General features: G+C 35.6%; 1 long non-coding RNA gene across 9 annotated transcripts in view; it reads left to right on the top strand.

Annotated features, from left to right (window-relative positions):
• Positions 1-23,890, top strand: part of LOC140845100 (uncharacterized) — a 61,894-nt gene that overhangs the window by 21,306 nt on the left and 16,698 nt on the right. Inside the window, exons 2-7 of one of the 9 annotated variants that reach the window (XR_012123786.1) lie at positions 8,716-8,787; positions 9,879-9,960; positions 14,207-14,330; positions 16,896-17,031; positions 19,773-19,953; positions 23,751-23,849. This is a non-coding gene — a long non-coding RNA (uncharacterized lncRNA). Of the gene's footprint in view, positions 1-2,250; positions 2,388-8,715; positions 8,883-9,878; positions 9,961-14,206; positions 14,331-16,895; positions 17,032-19,772; positions 19,954-23,750; positions 23,850-23,890 lie in introns of all 9 variants that reach the window. The other 8 variants (XR_012123780.1, XR_012123782.1, XR_012123781.1 and 5 more) reach the window with 8 other exon arrangements.

Here is a 23,890-nt window from a genome sequence, read left to right as displayed (position 1 = left end):
CACCAATTTTTAATGTGTTCTTAGCTTTGAACTTCTCTACACTCTGCTGTAAATGAATTCAGTTACTCTGGGAGATTAGGTGCCATCTGTTTTATGCCCTGCTTCTCTCAACAGGCAAAATCTCTTGATCAAGGTTCTGGGCATGTATAGTACTGTGGATTGAATATTTGTGTCCCTCCAAAATCCATATGTTAAAGCTCTAATCCCCAGGGTGATGGCATCTGGAGGTTAAGTCCTTTGGGAGGGTAGTAGGTCATGAGGGTGGAACCCCCATGTTAGCATTAGTGCCCTTATAATAAGACATCTGAGAGAGATGATCTCTTCCTCTGCCATGTGAGGCATGGGGCAACTGTCTGCAAACCAGAAAGAAGTTTCTCGCCAGACGTCAAATCAGTCAGCGCCTTGATGTACTTCCAAGCCCTTACAACTAACTGTGAGAAATAGATGCTGTTTAAGCCATCCAGGTTATAATTTGTTTTAGCAGCCCACATTAAGACAAGGCAGTGGGGGAATACCTCTTCCTGAGGGATACCCTCACCTTAATAGCTGAGCTGTAGGAAGGGGGGCAGTGGCTTGACAACTCAGCTTGCCTCTCCTGACATGGAAACACTCTCTGACTTAAGGACAGCGGCAGGGGTGATCCGAGTCACAGGATGATCCACGGCACCATGTCTGAGTCAGAGCTCCTGTTCTGTGACTGGTGCCTGGGCAGAAGGGACCCCCTAAATTGTGATTGCTCTGGTCTGGAACTGAGGCCAGCATTCGGCATCTGGAGACAGGATAGATATGCTTGCACTGTGCTCTTTCCAGAGTAGCTCTTGGCTGCACCAGGCGGGAATGGGGTCCCTGGCTCACTGAGCTTGGAGGGGCGAAGGAGGGGGTGGTCTTGGCTCAAATGCCATACACTCTCATTTTTCTTACTGAACCTTTCATACATTTTCTTGAATAGCTTTTTATTCATTTTTTTATATGTCCTTATGACCATTTCCAGAGGTTTAGGTGGTTCTTTATAACTTGTATCATTGTTAGTAGGGAGCAGGTCTGTAGAGCAGCTCATGCTGTCAGAAGCCAATTATCCCCATCTTCATTTTTGAAGAGCAGTTTTACTTAATATCCATCTATGGATGCCAGGGCTGCCTTCTCTCTCAGCATTTCATTTCATTCCCTTGTGTCCTGGCATGCCTGCTTGCTCACTCTCAGTCTCTCTTTCTGTGTATAATAATGTGTATATATTAATAAATGATACAAATATATGAAGTATTGTTATTTGTATCATGATTCCTCTGAATGTTATGTATTATTTCTCTGGTGTATTTCAAGATATTCTCTTCATTTTTGTTTTTTAGCAGTTTATTATGATGTGATGAGTTCCTCAGCTTTTGAGGAACTCATGATAAACAACAAACAAACAAACAAATGAGAATAAGCAGAGGCTATTTATTCGGAGCATGCCACAGCAAGGGAGTCGGCCACCATCACTCACATTTTAGCAAATATTCAAAGGCAGGAAGAGCAGCGGGGAAGGTTTATGTAGTAGCAAAAGGGAAAGCTTCGGGAAATGCCCTGACTGGAAGGAAGTTGTTGGCATGGGCGCTAACTAGAAGTGATGCATTTGATGTGATTGTTCAGGAATGCCTATTTGACTTTCTCTGGTTGGTCCTAAATTGGAAGCAGGGACAAAAATTAAGCAAGCTGTCAGCTTTTAATCCAGTGCTGATTGGGCTCATTGCCATGGAGGTTACTGTTTAGCCTCCTGGATTGTTGCTGGAGGTGCCAATGCAACTTCCGACAAAGTCTGGCTTGTGGCTTCCTGGCCTGTTCATTGTCAGTCATGGGGCTGGTTTCCTGGGAGGTTGCTGCAGGTTGTAGGCCAGACTTCTGTTCTTATATATGGTCTGGCCACTGTCCATTGCGTTCAGTGTCTCAATCTGTACATTGTGGTTTCTCACGGATACCCAGTTGGGCTGTCAGGGTCTTATTCCAGATACGCGGGCCTTTGAGAAGCCGCTAAAGTGTAGCCTCAGCCTAGACTCTCGCAGTTGCCCACGGCTTTCCTCAGTCCCTCGCATCCGAGGAGATGCCTCTGAAGGGGAATCCTGGCCTCCACTCAGGTGTCTTTCCCGGCTCCCAAGGGAGACGGGGGATCCACTGAGGGAGACGCAGGGGAACCTGTTGCTTGAGAATTTGAGATCGGCAGCCAGGCTAGTCCCATGTAAGTGGCTGACAAGCACCCGATTTTGTGTGCCACAGATGGCTTCCTTCTATAAGGACAGTGAAAGAAAACACTTGAATGCTGATACCTCCAAAATTATCCCAGACAAGCACCCAAAGATGATGCTGGGGTTCTTGTTCATGAAGCTGAAGAATGAGCTTCACAAACACTTAAGGTAGGAGAGCAAGGTACAGGCTTTTATTTAGAGATAAAGTGAAAGGACAGAGCTTCCGACTTACGCCAGGAGGGAACAAGAGAGCCCATGGTGGTGCGTTGTCCAGGGGGTTTTATAGGCAGTTGAGGATTTTTCGAGAACATGAAAAATCTTAGGGGTGTGGACTTGCATCACCTGCCCTGTCCTCAAGGTGGGATGGGTCATAGTCTGATTGCTAGGGCTGACAGCAGAGTCATGGGTTATGCTCATACCCTTGCAGAACACTCAAACATTCCAGGCCAAGTTGCTCCTGGCCTTTTGACCTTTAACTGATCTCACTGAAGATGTCTATATTCTTAGGTATCTTTCCCTAGAGAATTAGTGTGACCTTGACTTTGCATAATGCTTAACAGAGTTTCAATGGGGACTTCTTTGCCCATCGTTACATTGCTCTGACTGTAAATAGTCCGTCCTGGTTTTCCTGGAAGCCTTCACCCTACTCTGACTATGCCCACCGTGCCTTCTTCAGCATGACTTATTATGGAAAACAGTTATTGAAAAGGCATAGTATGGAAATTTTTGTAATGTCTCCTACACTTATCTTGCATTAAGATTTTTGATGTATTTGGAGACCATGAAATGCTAAATGCTAGGCAAATGTCAAAGCATTGGGCCACATTCTGTGCCACTCAGTAAGTTTGTGGATACTTAGTAACTTTTTCCTACTTTACCCCCTAAGACTAAGACTGAGAATTATCTACATACTACTTTAAAAACTATTTAAGTGGCATCTTGTTGACTTTAAAAAAATCCATTATTTTATTTATTCACTTCCTTTTTGGAATTTGTAGGGGCTTAATACAGTTTGAAAATACAAGTTACAGAATTGAGCCCTTGGAGCCTTCAACTGGTTTTGAACACGTAATTTATCAAGTTAAACGTAAGAGTGCAGGACTCAATACACAATCATTAATCAACCCCAAGCCTAACTCTCAACAGTCTCCAATCTTCTGAAGCATAATGAACAAGTTCTTACATGGTGAACAAGTTCTTACATAGTGTAGGTTGCATAATTTTGTTTGTTAGTATTTTGCTTATAACTTTTACATTATTATTAAAAGTCATGTACTTAAGTCTCCAAATGTTGTTGACATTTTTTTTTCCCTTCAATTCTGTATTTTGTATTTTGTGTAATTTTCAGGTCCTGCTCTTAAACGCATATTTATAATTTTATATCTTTCTGATAGCAGCTCCCTTATCATTGTTGTTTGCATGGTATATCCTTTCAGTACTTTTACTTTCAAGCTGTACAAATGTTTGAAAATACAGTCTGTTTTCTGTAAACAGTATACATTTAACTATTTTTTTTTCCATAATCAAATCTGATAGTCTCTGATGTTTGCTTGGATTATCTAATCCACTCATTTTGTGTGTAAGTATGTGGGAAATTCTTCAAATCAACTGAATACTAAATCATTCTTTTAAGGACTGCATAGCATTTCATGGTAGGCATGGGCCATAATTTATTCATTTATTTCCTAATTGATAGACATTCACTTTGTTCCAGTTTTCTTTTGTTTTTTGTTTTGCTTTGCCAGTATGAAAAATGCTACATGAATTATCCTCATATTTCAGTCTTCATGTTTTGGGAATTTAATCTCTGTAAGAATAGTCACCAGGAGTAGGGCTGATGGGTCCAAGGATATATGTTGTTTTATTTTAACAGATGCTCTCCATTCATTTTTAAAAGGCTATAACTTTTCACATCTCCAAGTTAAAACTGAAAATACTATTTTCCTCTCATACCTGCTAACCACTGGTTTTATATTTCCCTTTAATTATTGCCAGTCAGTGGGTATAAAATTGTATCTCACTGTGATTTTAATTTCTGTTTTCTTAACTGAGAATTAAACACCAGTTAATGTTGACTGGCCACTGGTATTAGCTTTTCTCTAAATTTACAGCTTATCCCTTTTGCTTATTTTCTTAATGTTTGTTTGCCTTCTTATTAACTTATAAGAAATCTGTGGATATTAAAAATATTCATGCTTTGTTTATTATCTGAAATAAAATATCAACATATTACCTTTGGTAATTGACTTTGTGGATTTTTTTGGAATACACAAAACTTTAATTTTTGTATATTCAGATATGCCTTCACATTTTTACGTAGTTTTTAGGTTTGTAGTTTTAATTAAGAGGGGATATTCTTAACTCTTAATTGTATATGCAGTTTTCTTGTGCTGTCTGTATTTAACTCTTTAATTCATTTGAAATGTATTTTGATATCTGGCATAAGATAAACTATGGCTTAAATGGGTATCTACTTTTATTAAGCTAGTTGTGCCAGTACAATCTATTCAATATTATGATTTTACATATCAATGAATATATTTATGAGTTCTCTATTTTGTGTCCTATTAATCCATTTTTCTAATCATAGACTAACACCATATCAATTTGATTGCAGTGACTTGATGGTATAGTGATATCTGGCAAGGCAAATCTCTACTTCCAGTTCTTTCTCATATTTCTCTTGCATACAGTTTCTCTCAGGCTCTTATTCTCACATATAAATCTTATTATCATTTTCCTTCCTTCCCACACAAATGGGGGACTCTAATTGGGAGGGCATTAAAAATTATACCAACTAGGGTCATTAACAAGTTTGTGATAGGAAGTCTTATTATCCAAAAACACACTTTTTTGGCTTAGACTGCTTTTACATCACTTAATAAGATTAAGTGATATAGTTTCTTCATATAGATTTACTGCCTTTCTCATTTTATTTACTCTTATATTTTAGATTTTTCAGTATTGCAAATAAATTTTTTCATGTACAATAAGAAAAATGTCTATAATTTTGTAGATAGTTCCTATATTCAGCTACCTTACCATATTCTCTTAATAATTATGGTAGTTTAACTAGAGTCTCATGGGTTTTCCAGTATAAAATATATCATAAGCTGAAAGATGTAACTTTATTTTTTCTTTAAAAATCTTTGTACAGCACTTATTTTATTATCTTGTGTTTTGGCAACCTGGCCATGTTATATAATGAGGGGAATATAGGCAAGGGAATATAGTTCCTGATTTTAATAGAAATGACTTAGAAAATTATTTACTACCATTATTCAATCACTGATATTGCCATTGTTGATGTGTTGAATCTTCATCATATTTATATAGTTTTTCTTGGTTCCCCTTTTTTGAGTTATTAGTAATTGCTGCAAGTTTAGCAAATGCTTTCCCAGCATTTATTGTTATGACCATGCAGGTTTTCTCCTTCAGTTTGTTGTGATGGATAATATTTCATTGATGTTGAACCTTAGTTTACTGTGGAAAAATGTATATATATTTTAATATATTGATATTTTGTTTGTAATTATTAATACTATTTCATTTCTGATAATAAACAACATTTACATATATAATATATATAAGTGGACACTGGTTGTTTCCATATCCTGGCTATTATAAATAATAATGTTGCAGTGAACAAAGGGGTATATGTATCTTTTTGAGTTAGTGTTTTTGTTTTCTTCAGAAAAATACCCAGAGTTGGAATTGCTGGATCATATGGTAGTTCTGTTTTTAACTTTGTGAGGAGCCTGCATATTGTTTTTCCATAGTGGTTGCAGCAATTTGTATCCCACCAACGAGGCTCATAAGGGCTCCCTTTTCTCCACATCCTGGCCAGAATTTGTTATCCTTTGTTTTTTTGGTTATAGCCGTTCTAACAGGAGTGAGGTGGTATCTCACTGTGGTGTTGATTTGCATTTGCCTGAGGATCAGTGATGTTGAGCACCTTTCCATGTCCCTCTTGGGCATCTATCTGTATGTCTTCTTTGGAAAAATGTCTTCAGATCCTCTGCCTATTTTTTTCATTGGATTGTTTGCTTTTTTCGCTGTTGAGTTGTATGAGTTCTTTATGCATTTTGGATATTAACTTCTTATCAAATATATGGTTTGCCAACATTTTCTCTGATTCAGTGGGTTGCTTTTCATTTTGCTCATGGCATACTTTGCTGTGCAGAAGCTTTTTAGTGTGAAAAACTTACTTCAATCTTGTTACCATATGCTTCTTACCTTAGAGTGTATTACATACCGTAAAATGCCCCGATGGTCAAAATATTAACAATATCTACCTGTAATGCCACTTGATTTTTGCTTTTGCTGCCTTTGTTTGTGGTGTCAAGCCCCCCAAAATAATTGCCGCCTAGTGTGAAACAGCTTACTGCCTATGTTTTCTTTCAGGAGTTTTATGGTTTCAGGTCCTACATCTAAGACTATAATCCATTTTGAGTTAATTTTTGTGTATGGTGTAGGATAGAGGTCTTGTTTTATTTTGCTGTGCTATCCAGTTTCCAATACCACTTATTGGAGAAATTGTCCTTCCCACTACATATTCTTGGCTCTTTTGTTGTAAATTAATTGACCATAAAGCATGGGTTTATTTCTGAGCTTTCTATTCTGTTCCACTGATTTGTGTTTCTGTTTTTATGATAGTACCATCCTGCTTTATTACCATAGCTTTGTAATATTATTTGAAACTGAGGAGCATGATGTCTCCAGCTTTGTTTTTCTCAAGTTTGCTTTGGCTCTTTGAGGTCTCTTGTGGTCCCACACAAATTTTATAACCGTTTGTTCTGTTTCTGTGAAAAATGCCATTGGAATTTTGATAGGGATTGCATCAAATCTGTATATTGCTTTGGTTAGTATGTACATATTAACAAAATTAATTTTTCCATTCCATGAACACAAAATGTCTTTCCATTAATTTGTTTTCTTCAATTTCTCTCATCAGTGTCTGATAGGTTTTCACTGTATAGATCTTTCATTTTACCTCCTTGGTTAAATTTATTCCTGTGTGTTCTTTTTAATGCTGTTGTAAATGGGATCATTTTCTTAATTTCTCTTTTTAACTGTTATTACTATGCTGAAATACAACAAATTTTTGCATGTTGATTTTTTATCTTGCAACTTTACTGCATTTATTTACTAGGTTTTTTTAGTGGATACTTTAGGGTTTTCTATACATAATATAAAATCTGTGAATAGTGACAGTCTTATTTCTTCTTTTCCAATATGGATGCTTTTTGTTTCTTTTTCTTACCAAATTGTCCTGGCTAGGACTTTTCAATACTGTCTTAAATAAAAGTGGCAAGAGTAGACATTCTTGCCTTGCTCCTGATCTTAGAGGAAAGTTCTCAGCTTTTTACTGTTGAGTATGATGTTGGCTGGGAGCTTGTTATATGTAGCCTGTATTATGTTCAGGTAGTTCCCTCTACCTCCATTTTATTGAGAGTTTTTATCATGAAAGGATGTTGAATTTTGTCGAGTGCTTTTTCTGCATCTACTGAGGTGATCATGATTTTTCCCCTTCGGTTTATTAACATAGTTCATCGCACTGAGTGATTTGAGGAATTTGAATGAGTCATGCATTCCTGGAATTAATGCCAGCTGATGATGGTGTGTGATCCTTTAGTGCGCTCTTAACTTCAGTTTGCCAGTATTTTGTTGAGCATTTTGCACCTATGTTCATGAGGGATATTGGCTTGTAACTTCTCTTTTCTTTGTGGTGTCTTTGGCTTTGGTATCAAGGCAGTGCTTTCCCTCATAAAATGAGTTTGGAAGTGTTCCTTCCATTTCGATTTTTAGAAGAGTTTGTAGCGTGTTTTTGTATTTTTTTGTATTTTCCAATTTTCACACTGACTTATTATTTCTATAATAACAAATGGTGTTTAAAAACTAATAAATTGGCAATTTAAAAAAATTCTTAACCCCGTATATTAGATTTTAGAATGATAATCATTACATAGTATTCAATATATATTTAAATCTAAAAGGTGGTTATCTTTTTCAGTGTAATGGGTTCTGATGCAGGTGTTGTTACTCAAAAAGTCTTCCAGTTGATGGGATTGACTAATGCTGTGTTTGCTTTTTAGTATCTTTGTATTTGCTTGTGTTACTTAAACAATTTCCATACTTTCTTTTATGACACTGCCTGAATACACATGCTGTGTGAAGTAGGGCAAATTCTATAACCATTTTAAGTTTTGCTCTTCCAGCTCTTCAGTAGGAATAATACTAATTGTGTGTACATAATTAGGTTACTGTGAAGATTAAATTAATAAAACACTTGACGTGGGCTTGCTTAAGTACAACTATTTCAAAATGTTCATTATTGCTTCTTTTATTAGTAATATTTATTACCTGCTAATGTACTTTATAAGACCCAATCCAGAATTACAGTTCACTTGTTTCCTATTATCATCAACATAGATTTTACCCAAACCTATTTAAACCATGATGTTTGAATATATTTTCTTTATGTTTTCTATTTTAGATTTTTTCTTCATTTAATATTACAATAATTCTATCTTCATTGGAACTTTAGATGGATGAAAATAAAATTACGGTAACCGGAGATGCTAATGACTTATTACACAGATTTTTAAAATGGAAAAGATCATATCTTGTTTTGCGTCCACACGATGTGGCAGTTTTACTTGTGTAAGCATATCTTGGCATTACTAAACCTTATACAAAAGCAACATCCCTATATTTAACCAAATTTCAACCAATTTTTCTTACATATAGGATCATGTGAATACTGTTTTTCCACAACACAGATTTTGTAGCAGAATTATTGATATCAACCATCCCATTTATTGCTCTGTAGTTAACACTCATTCCTTCAGTCTTGTTACCATATGCTTTCGTAAAGTATGTACATATCACTAAATAGCTTACTGCATAAAATGTTAACAATATCTGTCTGAAGCAGTGTGCCTGAATTCTATGAGTACAGTAATTTGGCCTTTTCTCTTTATGCTTTACTTCCATAAAATAAAGCCAAAAATAACAAGGGTTTAGAAATAATTTTGTATATTTAATATCTCTGATGTACCATATTCACATGGTGTTCCATTTTACAAAATATAAACCTCCTTTGTTTTTCTCTTATCAGTATTCAGGACGTATGTATATTATATATTATTATATTATGCAAATGATCATATATATCTAAAATTATAATCTTTTAAATATTTTTCTGTCTTACAGATATGCCCCACCTTTGCATGGCTCTGGCTAATTCTGTCTGATTAAGGGGAGACTTCAGTCCATAAAGTGACTGACTGCCTATTTATAAACCATATTTCCTTATCTTTCTAATTTGAAATAATTTTAGTTATTTATTTATTATTTTGTTATTTTAGGAATTATTTACTTGAATTATTTTTAAGAAACATTACAGAAAGAATCATTATTTTCTCAACATTCCATATGAGAATACACTTTCTATTGTTGTCTAAGTCTATTTGATTGTTTTCAAGGGAAGCAGACACATTTATTCACTTCTGTGATTTGTTACCTTAATGTTAGGTGATAATACCTATGAATTTATGATATAAATGTGCAAAACAGAAATTGCATTAGGCACATTGAATATTAGTCATGCTTAATTTTACAAATTTATGTGATTATGATCCTTTCTTTAAACTTAAGTTACAGAGAAAAATCAAAGTATGTTGGTGCAACCTTTCAAGGGAAGATATGTGACCCTCAGTACAGAGGAGGTGTTGCTGTGGTTGGTATAGTTTAATTTGCACAACTAAGATGCATATAGAATGCTATTTAGATTAATATACAGTTAGATATTTCCCTATTTTATTATTTCTAAGTATCCTAAAATTTGCATGATGATTCTAGGGATCTTTGCCTCTGCTGCTGTTAAAAATGTTTGAATTATAAGAAGCCCTTATTGAACTTACTACATACAAAACTTTTGCAATTTTTTTTAGTCTTATAAAATGCTTATGAATTTTTCATATACTCAACATTTAATCATTAATTGATTTTAATTTCAAGGATGGATTTTTTAACTGTTTTAATTATGTAGCTAACATAATTATGAACCAGGTTAAAATTAAACTTTGAAGCTTATTTATCACCTGCCTTAAAGTGCTTCGTGGGGCATAGGTGAAGAATAACAGAATCACATGCCCTAATTGACATTATTTATCTTAGTAGAAAATCCTGGTGTATTGAAAATTGGTATGTTTTTTGCCCTATTTCATAAAGCCTATCTATGGTTATTCTGATACATAGAACTTGCCTTTTTAAATTTTTTGTGCATTTGTACAATGTCTGCTGGAGTTTGGGAGGCGACATATAATGCTCTTGTTTCAGTGAACAAGGGAAGCTAAGTTAAAAAAATAAATAAATGAATCAATCAAATGGAGACTAGTCTCAAAAGCTGGAATATGACTGGTTTATCCAATCACATGCAACAGTAGGAAATCTTAAGAGCAGAACTGATTCTCTCCAAAGGCCAGCTAACTACCAGGAGAAAGGAAATGCCATCCTTTACTGGAAAGTCTGCGGCTCATGGGCAGAGGGTAGTGGTCTCTGCAGTGAAAGGAGCATTCAGAGAAGAGCTTTTCTTAATATTCTTCTTCCTATTTATTCTCCACACTTCACTTGGATAGTCATTGCCTGATCTTTCACTAGGAAAATCAGCAGCAGTCATTGTTTACTCACAGCAGTGAGCTGTTGAAGAAAATGGTGGAAACTCTGCCCTCTGGTACTTAAACACCCAGTACCATCTCTCCCTTGGCACTATGTCCTTCCAGGGCTGCTCCTTTCTAAAAGTGTATAGCTGAAACCATAACTGAGCAGTTTTTGTTTGAGTAGAAGCAAGTCAGAAATCAACAGTTTTGATGTCCGCATCTCCTTGCCCTGGACCACATGCATCCACCTGTCTTGCCAAGTTCACTTACTCCCAAAGGCTGACACAAGTCAGTTCTTGGCCTCAAGGACTTGCAACATTACATATTACCAGACATATTGTCTGTTGACTATGTAGAGCCTGACTATTCAACTTCCTCCGGCCTCAGAGGAAAATACACACTACACAACATATACCATTTGAAGCAGTTTTATTAAGTACTTATAACCAGGAATTTCAAACAAAATAAAGTGTAAGCTATCATAGAAAAGGATTAATTGCATAAGGGATAAGATCAATGCATGTGAAGCATAAATGATGAAATTGGAAAATCCGAATAAGGACATTTTACAGGAGACATTGGAAAAGTTAGGGAAGATAAAAGAAAAGTTAAGAGAAATGGATGATTAAAGTACAAGTACCAATATCTAGACATTAAGAATAATGGAGATGAAAGTATTAAAATCATAAGAAAACTTTTGAAGGGAACATGAAAATAAATTTCACAGAATTACATTCACAGAACAGTTTCCAGCCACTGCCAGATCAACAAAATGCCTCTGTCAGGAAGTCCCTCTGGGAATCTCCTCATGATTCCTCACACTACACCATCTGGCAGGAGGGGACGAACGTGGGTTGTCATATGCAAAGGGCACATGGAAAATAAAAAAAGAAGAGCAAAAATATGCACAACAATGAGATGAAAATATCAAATATGAAGACAAGTTGTTATGTTTCCAGAAGAAAGAAAATCATAAAATAAGGAAGACATTCCATAGTCAGAAAAGCCACATTGGATGCTAAAGGAATGTATTGAGGGTAAAAGTACTTTGAAGGCACAGTTCATAACTAAAAAGAAATTTGAGGCACAGTAAAAATATTTTCAGGCATATAAGCCCTCAAAAGATTTGCCAAACAAAAGACTAACATTCAGGACATATTGGTAGAAATTGTCTTATTTCCATGAAAAGCTACAAGATTATGAAACTGAAAGTGAATAAATATAGCTAAAATTTTTTGTTGTCTTAAGATGCAAATAGCTGGAGCTGGGCTATCCAATGAATATTGGTCTTAAGAACAAAAGCAAAGCACTGTAACAATCGAATGGAAATGTAAACATAGCCAGGGAAGAAGAAATGTAAAAACAAGTAAGACAAATGGAAAATATAAAATAAAATGGTTTTAATATATCTTCATATGACAGCAATTATGTGAGTGTAACTGGATTAAACTCACCAAATCAGACAGAGTCTCTGATTTAAAATTTTTTAAAAGTACTTTTCTAAAAATTTTTTAATTAGTTATTTACAAGAGATATATTAATGGCAAAGTCAAGGTGAGTATAAAAATGATAAAATATATTCCACTTAAATAAGAAACATGTAAAATGTTAATTCATTATTGAGGCAAATAGGCATAAATCTTCCATGCAGAAGTTTTAGCATATATTTTGTTTGATTTATTCTAGGTATTTAGCCTTGTTTGATGATATCAGTAAATATATTTTAACTATAACTTAAACATGTTTCTTTTATGGTGAAAGACAAATGATATACAATGACTTGTATCCAATGGTATTTCTATATTGTAGCTTTTGATTTAAATTCTTCTGTGTGCAATGTTGTCATGTGTCAATAAGAACAATTTTGTTCTTTTTTTCCTTTCCACAATATGTATCTTTAAATTTTTTTTCTGTAATTAACTAGGGTCTCAAGAATAATATTCAGTTGAAAGAGTTGAATTGAATAATGTGTAATTAATAGCAGACATTCTTGTATCATTCCTGATCTCAGAGGAAAAGCTCAATATTGTGTTATTAGGTATTATGTTTGCTTTAGGTTATTATAAACACTTTAATATAATAATAAAGCTCAGTTTGTAAATCTAAGCTTTTTACAATGCATTTTATTTTTTAATCCCATCTTTGTACTTTTTAAAGGGAAATTAATCCTGCTTAAATGTATTTGAAGTTTTTTCCTAAATATCCCATTTTAGTAGCACATTACTACTATTGTTTTTGATTATCTCATATAATTTTTTTCTTACTTTGTTGAAAGAAACAATATGCTACAGAAGGGGTCATTTTATTACCTTTATATTAAATTAAATTGTCTTTTACGATATTATAGTGATCAATGTCAATGCCAATCAAAGTCTCAGCAGGTTTTTTTTTTGGGTAAAAATTGACAAGCTGATACTAAATTCCTATATGTAAATATAAAAGGGAAAATATATAAAACAACTTTGGAAGTTGAAGAAAAGTTGAAGATATAACTTCTTAAAAACTATAGTAATTAAGATACTGCAGTGTAGATAAATTGATCAGTGTAACAAAATAGGAAGTCTAAAAATACAACCTGACATATTTTTAAGAGATTTATGACAAGTTGCCAAGGCAGTTTTGTCATGCACTAAACAAACATGAAAAATTAAAATAAAATAGTCACGATAGACTTTAAGTCAAAAGCATTGTTGGAAATTAGAAGATCATGATATGGGAAATCAATAATATCTAAACATCACAATAATTTCTGCTGAAGTTTGAGGAGTGGGGGAGGAAAGGCAGAATAGTTAAGGAAATTAGTATCTAATAAACTGGCAGAAAATAAACTGAAAATCAGTGAGCTGATTATCCAAACGTATATGAGAAAATAAAAACAGAATAACATGAAAACAAGTAGAAGGCAGGAAATTAAGATAAAAGCAGAAACCTATGAAAGATTAGAGGTAGAATAGAGATATTCAAAAAGGATATTAGACCTTAAAAACCTAAAAGGCAAGCATATTTCCAGCAGAACTTATTTTTATAAAACAGAGCAGGCTTATATTAATAAAATTATGAAAATAATGGGAAATGCTACAGATATAGATACTATTAAGGTAATAATAGAACACTGTATAACTTAGATACATTTGAAAACATTGTTAAAGGGAGCCAGTAATTTACTAAAACTTGCACAAGAAAAAAGTAAAAATTCAGAATAACACCAAACTGCTAAAGGAATTAATTTATCTGAAAGTATCACAAGGTAAAAGACAATGCTTTTAGGGGAGCATTCTATATGATTATGAGGAAACTGATTCTTTCAATCTCATACATTTGTAGAGAATAGAAAAAGAGAATACCTTTCACACAACTGGAAATCAGCATTACCACAATAATAAAAATATCAAACAAGGTTGCTGCACAAAGGAAATTAGAGGCTAATTTATTCACTAACCTAGAGGAGGTAAGTCAAAATACTAATCAGCTGAATCCAGCAATCTATAAAGATAACAGACTATGACCAAAGTGATTTTATCCAACGAAAGTAGGATCATTTCACCTTAGAAATGTAAGATCATTTAACTTAAAATAATGTCATAATATTGTTTCAGTTAATAGCATTAGGATAATATGGTAAAAATGGACAGGATATATAGTAGATCAGAGAGAAAGTCTGAGGAGATGCTGAAAAGGAGGTATGAATGACGAGACAAAAGCAGTCACGGGAAGGTCTAGGAAATCAGTCCATGAGAAAGATCATTATTTCAAATGGAAATGAATGTCATGAACAAGGGTCATTGAAGTAGGTGAAAGTATGATTGTATAGGTCCTTGAAGATCATGATAAACAGTTTTGGATTTTATTCTCTTTGCAATGAGTAGGAACTACAAGTTTTTAAGCCAGAGAGAATTATTTCTCCGGTAGCCTTAAAGAGAAGTAATTGTCAGGGGGCAAGGGTACAAAGCAAGGAGACCAAATAGGAGACACTTGCAGATGAGTGATATAAACTAGTATTTTATTATCAGATATGTGAGTAGTTTTTATCTGGTATAAATTACGAAAATAAAACAGAAGGGCTTGCTAACTTATCAGATGCGTTGCATGTATGATGGAAAAATCATTATTATGCCTCAGATTTGTCCTGAAAAACTAGGTAGAGGAAGGTGGGGTAGGCTTTGGAGGCAGATAGGAAATGGAAGGGTGGAAGAAGAGGTTTATTTTGTACCTGGACCTGTAAAGTTTGAGGAATGCTTGCGATGGCTAATTTATGTCAGTTTGGAGGGTTTTTTATGAGATTGATACTCAAATGGGTGAAATTTGTATAAAGCACATTGCTGTCCGTAATGTGGGTGGGTATCATACAGACAGTTGAAGGCCTGAATGGAACAAAAAGACCGACTCTGCCTAAGCAAGAGGGCATTTGTCAGCAGACTGTCCTTCAGGCTTCATCTGCACCATTGTATCACCTGGGTCTCCAGCCTGCTGGCCTTCAGACAGGAACTGCATCACTGCCTCTCCTGATCTGCAGGCTGCTGGCTCACTCTGCAGGTTTTGTACTATTTCTCTAATTGGTACAATGGCTAATACTTAAAAGATAGATGCACGATAGAGAATATGATGATGCTGATGAGAGAGAGATAGATAGGTACATAGATACAGAGATAGATGGATAGGTTGTTTTATGGGATTGATTACCCAAATTCATACCTCTGCTGTCTCCCTGGCACATGTCAGTTTCTTGAAGCTGCCCTTTTTAGTTGCCTGGATAGACCCTTTCCCACTTCTATGGCCAAGCAGGGGGAGACAGAGTACAAGAAAACAAAACTATGCCAACTACACTTCAATAATAAATAAACAAATAACAAAAAGAACCCACCTTGTTTGAACCCAAGCTGTTGAAGCCACAGCTCCACCGAAAGGAGAGGAGGAGGTGGTTGCCTGGAGGTGAGCTCTGACTGCAGATTCCCGCACAGAGCTACCTGGGGCTGCCGCTGCCCCTTCAGAGCCATCTGGGGGACAAGGCATGGGAGAACAGAGGAGCAGGAGAGAAAAATAAATGGGATTTCCCCACTCTCCCTGAGATGTAGGAGTTTTCTTTCCCACTCCTCAATCCAGAATTAGAAAATTTCTCCTGATTCTGTCTGTACACTACAGTGCTCACCTCCAAACTCTGGCTCCGGGCCATCAGGCCAAAGGATATAAACTCACTTCCAGGTCGGCGGTGCTGTGAATTCTAGTGTTCTTCCCTTCTGACTGCTTGTACTTTCAGATTTGTCAAGAGAGTAGCCCCTCTATTCTGTGCAGGTTTTAGTGGGAGAGATAGAACCCTATCTTGAAGTGTATTCATCAAAATGTTATTAGATGTATTTGAAGATGCAGTGTAATCTGTGGATTTTCCCTAAGCTTCATATGTTTTTGTATGGTCCAAATGTGGTATAATAAGTATCTTACATTTATAAAAAGAAGAATGATAAAGGCATTTTAGTTTTGAAAAGAGTTTAAGTAACTGAGGAAGAATGGATAGCCAGCATTCTTATCATCAGTCATCATTTACCATAATGTAAATTAAATCAGTGGGTTAATTTATGATTTTTTAAATAATGTATGTAACATTCATAGTAAATCTTCATCTTCAAATAATTAAATTATAAATGAACACAATCTATTAATAATTTCCCACATTATGTGTGTATCTTTAAAGATTTTCTTTCTTGGGTACAAATATGACTATAACTATTGTTATATATGATTAATAAGTTATTAGGGTCTTTTTTTACTTGGACTGATGCCAGCAAGTGAACAGGACGTTTGCATTTTGGTAACATTTCAGATTTTACTGTTCATATTCTTCTCATATTGGTAATTGCTACCTATAACATATTAGGCCAACTTGGATGGCATTTCTGTGGTTAACATATTAAATGTCTTTATTATGTTTTATCAAAGGACAGTTTTTAATAATTCATTATTCTCTAGGTAAATGAATTATCTCCTAACATGTGAGTGTGTACATGTATTTTTTTTCCAGGATCCTGGAAGCTTAAATCTGGAATCACTTGCAGTTATTATAGCTCAACTACTGAGCCTCAGTATGGGAATAGCTATGATGACATTAACAAATGCCAGTGCTCAGGAGCTATCTGCATAATGAACCCAGAAGCCATGTAAGATGCTTTATATATATGGTTTATATGAAAATAAGTTGGTGTATTTAGTTTAAGAAAGTCTAGTTATTAAAATAATAATGGTTGAATATAAGCTGTGATCAGTGACCCCTCCAAATCGATATATGTGTATGTGTTTATATGTATATATATATGTATTCAATGCCAGTGCTGTATATCTCTATCTCTGTATCTCCTGTAATCTAATGACACACTTGCTTTCTCATATGGTATCTAACTCTACATTTATTACTTGTGCTTATTTGAATGATCTTTATCATTTAATGGATGATTTGATAAGCAAGAATGATTTATTAGTACGGCCTCATCTGTATGACTCTCCTTCATTCTGCCTTGGCTCAGCCTCAGCTCTTGGTATCTATTGATTTCAGATGTTATTTATTCAGCTTTCTGTCACTAGAAGGTCTTTTGCAGTGTTCTTATCGTGCCTCAAAGACCTAGTGAGTTTGTTTGCTGTTGCCATCAGTATTCTCAGGGTACACTGTGAGGTTTTACAGAATCAGGACCGAATAGTCGGGGGAGTTGGGGAAACTGTCATGCAGTTGGTGGCTGGAGCCTTCCTCCTGGTGGACAATTCCTGGAACCATTTCCTGCTTCTCAGATGTCCTAGAGAATCAAGCCCCACTGCTTACAGTAACGAATGATGACATCTCATGCTCTCCATTCCTTCCCTCCTGGTTTCACAATCATTTTCCTAGAAAAACTTGCACTCCAATGTTTATCTCAGGCTCTGATTCAGGAGGAACCCATATGAAAATAATGATCCCAGAGGTGGCTATAGAAAACAAAACTTAGGTGATCATGGAACTGGATCAATACATGGTCTGATGGCAGCAGACTATTGTTATTAATGATGTTGAGTGCTGCTTATTAAATTTTTACTTATCTTTGATTATAGTTTTTAGTGATGGTGAGGATATGTTGCTTGTGATACTGTGCGATCATTACAATGGTTATAATGAAGAAGAAATGATAGGAAGGATTAGAAGATCTTAAACAGGAATAGCTTCTTGGAACCTCTGCCTCCTCCTACATATTGTGCAGGTGTCTCTGCTCACTTTTGAAAGTAGGTTATTTTGTTGGGGTGTCTGAATTATTCTCATCATGGTTGGCATCCTACAAAAGACAGTATTTTCTCATTTTTTTTTCTTTGGAGAAATTATTAAGTGTAAATAGATTGGCCTTTAATTGTTTTTTCTAATTGTACCTGATGATATTACTCTGAAATTTCCGATTGTAGCATATTGAGATTTTATTGAACTTGTATCCTACAACTTTGCTAAATTAACTTATTAGTTCTGAGCCTTTAGCTTTATTAAAATTTTACACATGTACAACCACATATTGTACAGTTTTACATTTTCCTTTTCAATCTTTATATTTTTTCAATTTCTATTTTTTGCCTTATACAGTGGTTAAGACTTGGACTACAATGTAAACTATGTGTGGCTGTCTTTGCTGTGTTTCTGGCTTATGGGGCAGATTCCTTACTCTTTCACCATTAAATGTGTTAGCTGAAGGTTTTTCATGGAGGCTTTTTAATTAGGTTGAAAAAGTTCCTTTTTATTCCTTGTTTGCCCAAGATTTTGTCCTAAATAAATTTTATCACATTTTGAGATTAATGTATTTTTTCTACATTATTCTGTTAGCCATTAAAATATTTTTTATTGAATTATAAATATTTGAATAACAATTTTTAAACAGTTTTTTTCCTGGGATGAACTACATTTGGACATGATGCATTATTATTTTATGTATTTATCCTATTTGTTGCATGATTTTTCTCTAATATTATGAGGGGCACTGGTTTTTATCGGGATTCTCTTGTAGTTCCTTTGAAGGGTTTAAATTTTGGGATAACAGTGGACTTTTTTGGAAAGTTGGTATTAATTCTTCCCAAATTATTTGATAGAATCTACCAGTGAACCCATCTGAATGGAAATAGACATTTTTTTGGAAAGATGTTTAATAATTCATTTTTAAAATATAAGGGTATTTATTTAGATTTTGGTTATTTTCAAAGTATTTTCATTGAAATTAATTTGCTGTAAATTTTTATAATCTTCGATTATTTCCTTTGAAAGTCACTGGGCTTTCCAGTGACAATCTCTTTTATCTCTGATATAGACAACTGGCATTTTCTCCTTTATTTTCTTAATCCCTCTCACTTGGGCTTCATCAATTAATAGATTTTTTTCAAAGACCATATTTTAATTATATTGGCTCTTTCCCATCACTTGTGTATGTTGGACTCTGGAGTTTAGGTGATAACTTTAAGTTGGAGATAAAGGTATCAGAGCTAGCTGGTAGAGGAGTTATCTATAATAATCCAGTATAGAACTGGGTGAGATATCTATGAATAAGTGTTAATAAAGAAGGGAAAAGCCCACTCTTCTTTGTGAATGCAAAGGTATTACGATATTTAGAAGTCATGAGTGGAAAGAGAAGAAGCAGAGAAGGTGCTCTGTGAGATAAAAGCTGCAAGTGACAGCAGTGGCATGTATCAGCCAACACACTTCATTGATTAGTTAGTTATGCCTACCAAAAATATTTAAACTTTTGCACAGTTGACTTCCCAGGCACAGAAAACGAAAGTTTGACACTTTAAAAAATTGAGCCTTTTGTCTGTTGTGGAATGCTATTGAAGAGCTTTATTCTGAGGCTAGGCAGTTTATGGAAGCATCATTTACCTAAAAATTTGATGTTTGATATATTTTTAGTCATTCCACTGGTGTGAAGAGCTTTAGTAACTGCAGCATGGAGGATTTTGCACACTTGATTTCAAAGCCAAGTTCCCAGTGTCTTCGAAATCAGCCACGCTCAGATCCATCATACAAAGCTGCCGACTGTGGCAACGGAGAAGTGGAACAAGGAGAGCAATGTGACTGTGGGAGTGAGGAGGTTGGTACTGGCTTGGAAGAATATACAGCAGAATTACATCAAAGTGATTAATTGATTTATATAGAGTTACCCTGCCATTTTCCCTAGTTTGTCAAACTCACTTTGCTATGAAGATCTGCAGAAAGCATGTAGGGATTACAATACTAATGGGTACACTTGTACATTGGTAAATGGATTCAGTGGTTTGTCAGTTATCCACATAGGTGATTTTTCAAGGTCATTAATCCAGTAGCTGAGCTGACCTCAGTTTACACTTCCCCTGGGGAGTGTGTCCCTCCTCAGTACAGGCATACCTCAGAGATACTGTGGTTCTGTTCCCGACCACAATAAAGCAAGTTGAATGAATTGTTTGGTTTCCCAGTGCATGTAAAAGTTGTGTCACACTATACTGTAACAGTCTCTTAAGGGTGCAACAGCACTATATCTAAAAAAAAAAAAGCAATGTGCACACCCTAGTTAAAACATTTTGTTGCTAAAAAATGCTACCATCATCTTAGTTTTCAGTGAGGTATAATCTTTTTGCTGCTGGAGGAGATTGCTTTGATGTGGACGGCTGCTGGCTGATCAGGGTGGTGGTTATTGAAGGTTGGGGTGACTGAAGTCATTTTTTAAAATAAGATGATGACGAAATTTGCCACATCCATTGACTCTTCCAAGCAATTTCTCTGTAGCATGTGATGCTGTTTGATAGCATTTTATCTGCAGCAGCCCTTTTTAAAACAGTGGAGTCAATCTCCTCATACCTTGCCACCGCTTTATCATCTTTATGTAATTTTATGTAATATTCTAAATCCTTTGTTGTCATTTCAACAATCTTCACCAGGAGTAAAGTCCATCCCCAGAAACTACTTTCTTTGCTCTTCCATGAGAAGCAACTCCTCAGCCATTCAAGTTTTATCATGATGTTGTGGCAATTCAGTCAGATAGATCTTCAGCTTCCGCTCCTAATTCTAGTTCCCTTGCTATTTCCACCACACCTGCAGTGACTTCCTCCACTGAAGTCTTGTGCCCCTCAAAGACATCCAGGAGGGTTGTAATCAACTTCTTCCAGTTTTCTGTGAATGTTGATGTTTGATCTCTCCTCATGAAATGGTCTTAATGACATCTAGAATGCTGAATCCTTTTCAGAGGATTTCAGCTTACTTTGCTCAGATCCATCAGAGAAATCACTATCTGTAGCACTTATAGGTTTACAAAATATATCTCTTGAATAATAAGATTTGAAAGTTCAGATTACTCTTTGACCCATGGGCTGCAGAATGGATGTTGTGTTAACAGGCATGAAAACAACCTGAATTCTGATGTCCATCTCCACCAGAGCTCTTGGGTGACCAGGTGCACTGTCCGTGAGCAGGAATAACTTGAATCTTTTTTCTGAGCAGTAGGTCTCAACAGTGGGCTTCAACAACTCAGTAAACCATGTTGTAAACAGATGTGCTGTCATCTAGGCTTTGTTGTTCCATTGATAGAGCACAGGCAGAGTGGATTTAACAATTTTACTGGGCCCTAGGATTTTTGGAATGGCAGTTAAGCATTGGCTTCAACTTAAGAGTCATGAGCTTCAGTAGCCCTGAACAAAAGGCTTGGCCTGTCCTTTGAAACTTTGAGGCCAGGCATTGACTTCTCTCTAGCTATGGAAGTCCTGGACGGCATCTTCTACATTTCATCTACATTGAAAATCTGTTGCTTAGTGTAACCACCTTCATACATTCACTAAGCTAGATCTTTTGGGTAACTTGCTGCAGCTTCTCCATCAACACCTGATGCTTCACTGGCACTTTTCTGTTAGTGGAGACAGCTTCTTTCCTTAAACCTCATAAACCAACCTCCCATAGCTCCCAGATTTTCTTCTGCAACTTCCTCCCCTCTCTCAGCCTTCATAGAATTGGAGATGGGGCTTTGGTTTTCCTTACTAAGCTTAATCGTTTCTAGCTTTTGATTTAAAGTGAGAGACATGCAACCCTTCTTTCGAGTTGGACACTTAGAGACTATTGTAGGTTATTAATTGGCCTGATTTCAATATTGTAGTGTCTCAGGGAATAGGGAGGCCTGAGGAGAGGGAGAGAGATGGGGAAACATGGTCAGAACATGCACACATTTGTCCATGAAGTTTGCTGTCATTCTGTGGACACACTTTATGGTGCATAAAAAAATGTACAATACTAATTTCAGAGATCACTGATCACAGACACCACAACAAATATAATAATGGAAAAGCTGGAAGCATTGTGAGAATACCAAAATGTGACACAGACACATAATGTGAGCAGATACCATCAGGAAAATAGAGCCAATAGACTTATTTGGTACAGAGTTGCCACAAACCTTCAATTTGTAGAGAACAGTTTCTGTGAAGCACAATACAATGAGGTATGCCTGTATTTATTTTTCATCTAAGATCTTCTGCCATTCAGAAAGATAGATATGAAGCTTTCACAATTGGATATGGAAACACAAGAAGCACACTTGTGGCTTGGAATATTTAATATTTAAGTACAAACGATTTGGACCATACTTAACCAATAAACATGTGTTTCCAACCCACAGAAATCTTAGATCAAACTGGATCTAAGGGATTGGAGTGAGGTGGGAAGAGTAGAAATAAAGGGAATGCATTGAGGGAGAGAGGGAGACGGTGAGACTCATAGAGAATGGTATGGACATGAGAGAAATAAGACCTGAATGGAGCTGAGCGTTCCCTGCTGCAGTAGCTGAGGTCATTTGTGTATATGAAAAGTGTATTTTTAGATACCTAGCTACATGATGTGCTTTGATGGAATTATCCCCCAATACCCACTTGTTTTGTTTGGGTCTGAATGGAAATCCCTTGAAAATTTCTAATGAAAATCAACAGTAGTGTATCTGATTAGCTCTATTAAATGTTATATAATTGAGTCACAAAGCCCTGTGATAAAACTTTACCCTCTGGAATTCCATAAGGAGAGCAATAGCAATGACATTGACTAAACACAACAGATCTGGAAAATACTGCAAATTCAATATGCCTTAGTATCATGCGATAGCTTAGATTAAGACTACTGAAATCCAGGACAACATACCTCTTCACATTCAAATGAAATTTTGCTCAATCAGCCCTATTTCAAGTCCCTGGGAATTTAAAAGTGTGTGTGTGTGTGTGTGCGTGCGTGCGTGCGTGCGTGCGTGCAGTGTTCTTCCAGCTTTCTCCTTTCTTACCTTTTGCTTTAATTAAGCCTAATAACAGAATTTTGAAAAACAAAATCACTGGGCAGAGATGATTTATAGCATAACAGAAGGCATAATAAAATGTGGGTGAGTGATATAAAGTTGATAATTTCAGTCACGTTCAGAAATATTTTCAAGCTCTTCATCTTTAGAGAATTAAAGTAAACTTTGAATAGATCATAAAAGTTATAGACTTATTAAAAATAGAGTCAATTCCTAAAGGTTGATTAAGAACCAGTCACTGTAATGAAACTGTTAAATCATAACTTCTATTTATTTCACATCTTGTGTTTCTCTTTCTACAAAAGGCAGAGAGATCTTCCTGGTATCTTGGCTTTGGGAAAGTTTAGGGCTTCAAAATATCTTACTACCAACATGGTCAAGTATATGCTAGGGATATAAAGAACACATGGTCTAGCACACAGTAGGTAACTGATAAATTAATAAATCAGTGGCTTAATTTTTTTATAAATTGGCCAGCATCAAGCTAAGCATCTCTCTATATACTATATAATATGCTGTCGTCATTAAAATATCTGTCCAATGTGAATACAAGTTGGAAGGTATGTCAGAGCATCCGATTTCCCTTTCAGGAGTGTGCTTCTTTGCCAGCCTCGTGCTGTGATTCCAAGACGTGTACACTGACAGTCGGTTCAGTCTGCGCCTCAGGACCATGCTGTGCAGGCGGTCAAGTAAGAGCCCATTAAAAAAGTGTCTGCATTGCCTATGTAAG

The sequence above is a fragment of the Manis javanica genome, chromosome 12 (genome assembly GCF_040802235.1).
Source record: "Manis javanica isolate MJ-LG chromosome 12, MJ_LKY, whole genome shotgun sequence".
Lineage (NCBI taxonomy): Eukaryota > Metazoa > Chordata > Mammalia > Pholidota > Manidae > Manis > Manis javanica.
The sequence above is the reverse complement of the archived record's forward strand: the minus strand, read 5'-3'. Positions and strand labels throughout refer to the sequence as shown.